General features: G+C 39.1%; 1 pseudogene across 1 annotated transcript in view; it reads left to right on the top strand.

The window, feature by feature from the left end:
- LOC147607570 (purple acid phosphatase-like) overlaps positions 1–1,876 on the top strand; it is an 8,206-nt pseudogene extending 6,330 nt beyond the window's left edge. Inside the window, exons 5-9 of the transcript XR_015264732.1 lie at positions 201–424; positions 508–646; positions 807–1,027; positions 1,443–1,564; positions 1,705–1,876. The product of XR_015264732.1 is annotated as a purple acid phosphatase-like (transcript). The remainder of the gene's footprint in view (positions 1–200; positions 425–507; positions 647–806; positions 1,028–1,442; positions 1,565–1,704) is intronic.
- Positions 1,877–7,393: the final 5,517 nt, after the last annotated feature.

Below are 7,393 nucleotides of genomic sequence, written 5' to 3'. Positions count from 1 at the left end.
CACACACACCCATGAACCCACATAAGTACACAGATATGCATAGAGAGATGATATGTTTTTTTTGGTAGCGATGCTCATCCATGGGTCTCATTCAAAAAAAAAACATACATAGAAGTTCAAAAGTCGGTGAATAGAAGATTGACATTTGTATTTACATATCAATTATGTGCTTTTGAACTGGGTTTTGATGGTTTTTGCAGGGGATTTGGGTCAGACATATGATTCCAATCGAACATTCCAGCACTATGTGCAAGGAGAGGGGCAAACACTTCTATATGTAGGTGATCTATCCTATGCTGATGCTCTTCCTCATCATGATAACAGACGATGGGACACGTGGGGCCGATTTTTGGAGCCTAGCGCAGCCTACCAACCTTGGATCTGGACAGTAGGAGACCATGAGATTGATTTTGCTCCAGAGTTGGTGAGTTAGCATGTCTTCTTCTTGCCATTTTTTAGCATTAGTATAAGTATGTATTACATGATGAATAATTGTGATCTGTGTAGGGTGAAATAGAGCCATTAAAGCCTTACTTGAACCGTTACCATGTCCCCTATCGTGCCTCTCATAGTACATCACCTCTTTGGTACTCTATGAGGAGAGCTTCAGCCCACATTGTTGTTCTTTCATCTTTTTCAGCTTATGGTATGCCTCAATTCTTTTCTTCTTTCATTGTGCATAGATTAGATTAATTATGCATTAGCTTCATATTAATGGCTTGACACTTGATGTCTACACATATAGACTAGATTAATTATGTATTAGCTTCATATTAATGGCTTGACACTTGCTGTTTGTTTTGCAGGTATAGACACTCCACAGTATAAATGGTTACAACAAGAGCTAGCTAGTGTAGACCGAACAAAGACTCCTTGGTTGATCGTTCTAGTGCATGTACCATGGTACAACAGCAATGGATTTCATTATATGGAAGGTGAAACCATGAGAGTATAGTTTGAAATATGGCTGACAAATGCTAAGGTTGACATTGTTTTCGCTGGCCATGTACATTCATATGAAAGGACGGTGAGTATCAACATTAATTGGCAGGTCGTATTTACATATGATTCAATTATTAAATGTGGTCTTAGCTGATCTGGGAAATCTACCTTGCATGCTCCCTCTCCACTTAATCCTTATTTTTTTCAACTTTTTTTTGTTGGTGGTGATAAAAGTGAAGGATTTTTTAAAAGCTATGTACAATCATATGCCACTTTTTCTAGCATTATTTTCTCATAATTATCTAAAATAACTTTGAAATATTTTGTTATATAAGGAGAGAGAGACACACAAATAGAAGGAGGAGTAGGGAGAGAGGTGTTAATACACACACACACACACACACACACACACACAAAAAAACACACCCACCGACACCGGCATTTGTTATACATTTTCTTGACATTTGTTTACTTCCTCTACTTGGGGGGCTCGTTTGCAGTATCGAATTTCCAACATAGCCTACAACATTGTGAACGGGGACTGTGTGCCTATGCGCAACAATTCTGCACCTGTTTACATAATCGTTGGTGATGGTGGAAATAGAGAGGGCCTTGCTCCACAGTAAGTTTAATATCACCTTCAAGGAAGAAGCTGACAATGATTATCATTATAATACAAGTCATCTAATTAGCGACTTAATTCTAACCTATACAAGGTCACACACTAGTTCAAGCTTATGCGTGTTTGAATCTGACTTGTAGGTTTACAGAGCCCCAGCCAGCCTACTCTGCATTCAGAGAGGCCAGCTTTGGCCATGCCATGCTTGACATAAAAAACAAGACGCATGCTTACTACTATTGGCAACGCAATGAGAATGGTGAAGCTGTGGTGGCAGATTCTTACTGGCTCTACAATCAATACTGGAGTTCTTGAAATTTATGTGGGTCTACTCAAGGGGAAAAAACATAATATTATTAATATATTATCATTATGTAAACACTTCGACGTGACTCCTTGTAGCAATAATAAGTAAATTGGCTTGTTTGTAAATCTGTGCATCAATGCATATATTACTATCCATTTTGGGAAAATATGGGTTTGGGGGAGACATTAAAAACCCAAATTTGAGAGTTGATCTTACAAGCCCTAGTACAATGATGTTATACATGGCTTGTAGATGTTTGTATATATATTGATATACAACTTAAGAATTCCATGCATGGGGTATAAAGTAGTAAGTTCATGTACTTTAAAGTCTGAGTGTGTATCATATACTTTTTACCACCCCTCAACCATTCTAGACTAGCCTACTATTCACGGTAGGTACTACCCAAGGGAGAAAGGTATGCAAACAAATATCGGTTCTTATTCTCCATTGCACAATAATCCAACTACAGCATCAAGTTCTCTAGTAACTTGTAGGAAGGACTTTCAGACATAGTATCTCCAGTTGAAGGAGTGGCAATTGTAGTCAAGAGTTGAATTTGCAGCAATGCGATGGGCTACGGTGGATCAAATACAAGAATCAACATGATTAACAAGCAATTAGAGAGTGATTAAAGCAAGATTAGTGCATAATTAATCTAATAGCATAATGCAGGCATGGATACTCAAAAACAAAAACCAACAAATTCTCATTAGGCAAATGCCTCAATTTATAGCTTTTACATCTACAAGGTGCCAAGCACCCACTCCCCCTAATTTCTCCTTGATTCAAGCCACCTCCCCGACATCTGGGGGCACCTTTTCCTAGAATCTTTCCACACCTCTATATTCACTCATGCTACCTTTGATTCTCTCATCTAGTAGATTCTTCTCACCTTTTCATTGCTACCCACTCAATTATGGACTCCCTTTTACAATCTCTAGCTAAGGGCTTGTTCCCACACACACCCATTCACTTGCATATTTCAACACCTCCCCTCAAGTGAATAATTCTAGCACACTTGGACCCTATACCAAGTTTCCCTCTTACTTCATAGCCCGTGACTAGTGCCTCAAGTCTCTAACTCATAGTCCTTGAAACTTTCTCTCTATTTGTCCAAGGCTACTACAAGTGCTCGTAACTTTGACTAAAGTGCTCATGCATACATCTACCACATGGTCTACATCATCGGTGGCACAGAGGTGGTTTTACTCTATTGGGGCAGGTTACATTGTTGTGGGGTTTCTCTCTCTTTCTCTCTCAGAAAAGATGTTATGACTCCTCTACCTTAGGAGTCTCCATGAAGTTTTTCAATGCCGATCCTTCTTCATTTGTTTTGCTGTAGCAGTCTCTAGCCATGTGTCCTGGCTTCCCACAGTTGTTTTAGCAAGTGAAGGTCCTTCCTCCTCCCCTGCCTCTTCCTCATCCTCGCCTCGTGTGAGGCGTCCTCGGGTGTAGAATGCTTTCTCCTCTCCAGGTGTTGGTGGGTCCAATCCTTTCTTCGCTTTGACCTTGTTCTCTTGCTCTAGTAGAGCTCCTTCTATCTCATGTAACTTTAAATCTGGTACATTCTTTAAGGTTGCCACAATGTTCTCATACTCTCCCTTGTCCACACTCTTTAGAAGCATTGCTAGTGCCTCATCATCTTCTACTTTCTTTCCAATGGCTGCGAGTTGTTGTTTGATGCTTTTATATTTGTTGAAGTGTGTGGCTAGAGGTTCCCTTTCCTTCATGTCAAGTTTGTAAAATTTCATTAGTAGATTTATCTTTGAATTCTTTGCTTAAGTGCCAAATAATTTGTTAAGTTCATCCCATGCATCTTTAGCTTGTTGTATCCCCGCAATGTGGTGAATGATTTCATCATTTAAGCTAAGTGCAATGAGTCCTAATGCGCTCATTTCTGCTCTTCAACTCATCCTTCCCATGCTCCTCTGGACATTCATCTCTTCCCTCAACTAGCCTCCATAGATTCTTCCTCATGAGCAAATACATGGTTTTTGTTTGCCATGTATGGAATTGCTCCTTGTTGAATTTAGCTACTTCTTGTGCAATGCTCATGATGATGTGAAGGGGGTCTTACCTCTTGATCCAATTCAAGATTCAAGGGTAGTGTCTACCCTTTTACAAATCCAATTTAGTGTTTAATGATGATTACAACAAGTTTACAAGCATGAATACACCAAAAATTGCATATATAGCCAAGGATAGTTGGTTTTGTCCTGGATGGTTGGGACATCAAACTAACTTCAAATTGCAATCTAAAGTGATAGAGATCTATATCAAATACCCAATGGTAAGTTTGAACCATCAATTGCATCAAAATTCAATGATTAGTACTAATTAATAACTAATTAGTAAGATTAATCTCCTATTTTGTTTATAAAAAATAGAGTGTACGGGGAGGCCAGCCTGGTGCCTTAGAGTTCAAATGATCTTAAATCCTTTTAAGGGCATCAATAGCAGTTAGTCTAGTAGAGGATCAAGTCCAAAAACATAAGATTTGACCAAATATTGAATGCTTAATTTTTATTTTACCAAAGTCACTTTAGATTTGATCCAGAGTTTGATGCCACTTCTCCTTGATGAATTCCAAAAATTTGAGATCTTAGGCATGTAGAGCACCCTTGAAAACCCTGGGCCTGAGAGAAATTAGATTAATTCCATCTGTGAAATTAATTCCATCTGTGAAAGTGTAGATCTACAATTTGCTCTAGAAACAAGGTGCCTACAAATCAGCGTCACTTCAGATTTGATCCAGAACTTGATGCAACTTCTCCTTGATGAATTCCAAAAATTTGAGATCTTAGGCATGTAGAGCGCCCTTGAAAACCCTAGGCTTGAGAGAAATTAGATTAATTCCATCTGTGAAAGTGTAGATCTACAATTTGCTCTAAAAACAAGGTGCCTACAAATCAGCGTAAATCAGCAGCATGTGTCAGTGATTTGAGGTATCGTTGTGGTAGGCCGATGCGTGGGAATGTTTCCTAGATGTGGCTAAGATAGTTTTAGCTAATTTTAAGACTGGAGGGAGATCAAGCCCCTCCACCAGCTGGGGGTGTAGAAGATTAGTTGAAAAAAACCTAAACAAAGATTAACTCCTAATCCATGATTAGCAAGGTGATTAGGCTTAAAAAATTAGCTAAATCCTAAGCTAGGCTCTGATACCAAGTTGAATTTGCAGTAATGTGATGGGCTATGGTGGATCAAATGCAAGAATAAACATGATTAGTAAGCAATTAGAGAGTGATTAAAGTAAGATTAGTGTACAATTAATCTAATAGCATAATGTAGGCATGGATACTCAAAAACCAACAAATTCTCATTAGGCCAATGCCTCAATTTATAGCTTTTATATCCACAAGGTGCCAAGCACCCACTCCATTGATTTCTCCTTGATTTGTGCCACCTCCCCTACATCTGCTGGGGCACCTTTTCCTAGAATCTTTCCACACCCCTATATTCACTCATGCTACCCTTGATTCTCTCATCCAATGGATTCTTCTCACCTTTTCACTCCTACCCACTTAGATACGGACTCCCTTTTTACAATCTCTAGCTAAGGGCTCATTTTCGCACACACCCATTCACTTGCATATTTCAACAAAGGGGATGGGATTTGCAACTGAAGGAGATGGATCTATAGTTGTAAGGTTCCCCCCTTCCAAAATAGGGGAAACACTTAAGATAGTCCACTAAGTCTTAACTTGGAGAAAATTTCCTACTTATCGACACCTTGACCATGTAGAGATTCAAGGATACGATTCATAGGTAAGACCTAGTCTATCCCGCAAGGGGAGCGTGATCTTCTAAACATCAAATCACCCATAGGATAATTGATCATAATTTGGGCAACTACTAGTCTTGATTCCTAGAGACAACGCTTTTTTCCTCATCCATGCAAGACACAGCGGCCGGCCGCGCTGGCCTAGTCTTCTAGAATAGAATTGCCTGAGAACCTATTTATCTAGCATAGGGCTTTCACTTAATCTATTGGAAAGCTACCCGACTAATCGGGTCCACCCGTCCGTAGGATGGTGCCGTTGGGGCATTCCATCCTCCCACTTTCCACCACCCTACTCATGCGTCAATTTGTTTTCTAATTAATCCTACCACACTGTTTGACATAAATAAACATGTTCCTTAATTAAGGCCCTTTTCACAAGGTTTATTAAAACAACGTTTTTCCACAGTACAATAATGCCAAAGATAAAATTTATAAAAAAACTTTATACATGAATCAATTTCATACAAGCCAAACCGGCTCTCTTATTCTTTTCCTTTATACTGTTGATGATCTAGAATTCGGCCTTCCAGCCTCTACATGCTGGTTGGGCAAAACCCTACGGGACCATACACCTCATCGTCGGCCACTGGCGAGGACTCAAGCCGGCCTGTCGCCCTCTCAGGCTCCGTCGCTTGATCCTCCCGCCCCTCAGAGGAATGTCTACGCACTAGGGTGGGCTAATTCACTGCACTGGGCCCTCAGAACTAGGTAGCATCACAATCACTCACCTCAATCGGTGAACCTCATTCTCCCAATGGTACGAGGGATACCATGGACCAACTCCAGGCCTTACTAACATCTTCGTCATTCGGCTATACAAGAACAAGAACGGGGCAGCGTCAAGGCAGGGAGGGTTGTACCTGTACCTTAATTTAACCAAGATAACAATCCATTTACTCAACTAAACCATAGGACTAGAATCCATGTTACCTTCTTAAGAAAACAATCCTTTTCACAAAGATTTTAGCATTTCAACTTGAGATTGCGATAACATACTCTTTATTAAGGCATATGCCGTTGTTTAAAAGAATACAAACTTTAACTAGTAAATCAATCAAATAGATCACTATTAACAATTAATAGAGAAGCCAGGGCCATACCTCAACCCCTAAGAATGATATATAATTGAAAATATATATATATATATATATATATATATATATATATATATATATATATATATATATATATATACCTCATAGAAATTTGTCGTTTATCGTTGTCTTTGCTCGTTAAAATAAGAGTTTCAGAACTTGATATATGAGAATAGAGAGTCTTCTAATACCTTCTCTTATGATTGAAATCATCCAATCATCCCTAAGATTTATCTCCTCTTACTCATACTCTGATTTTTCTCTCTTTCGAAGGTCTATGGCAAAATAGCCTTCTCTTGCAGGGCTACGGCATACTATTCTTTCTTTAAAAGAAAAGCTATAGAGTTTTTTGGTCTCTTCCTCCGAAAGAACATAGCAATCTAACCTTCTCTTCTAAGAGATTAGATAAGAATGAAGGGATATATACATCTCAAGCTCTAGGATTACCTTGATGCTACTTGCTGCCTTCTTACAGTTTTCCCTGTGTAGAGACCCTGACAGAATCAGCAAATTGTTTTGGCCATAACTCTCTGATAAAAACTCAGAATATGTTCATATAACCAGTCAAAAGAACCGGAAGCATCTAGTCTACAAGCTAGCATAGGTAAAATAGGCAAAAACATCTGTATATAGCCACAAATGCGCCA

This window comes from Cibotium barometz, chromosome 55 (assembly GCF_041138505.1).
Source record: "Cibotium barometz isolate CiBa-2024 chromosome 55, ASM4113850v1, whole genome shotgun sequence".
Classification (NCBI taxonomy): Eukaryota; Viridiplantae; Streptophyta; class Polypodiopsida; order Cyatheales; family Cibotiaceae; genus Cibotium; species Cibotium barometz.
This window is presented reverse-complemented; position numbering and strand designations above follow the sequence as displayed.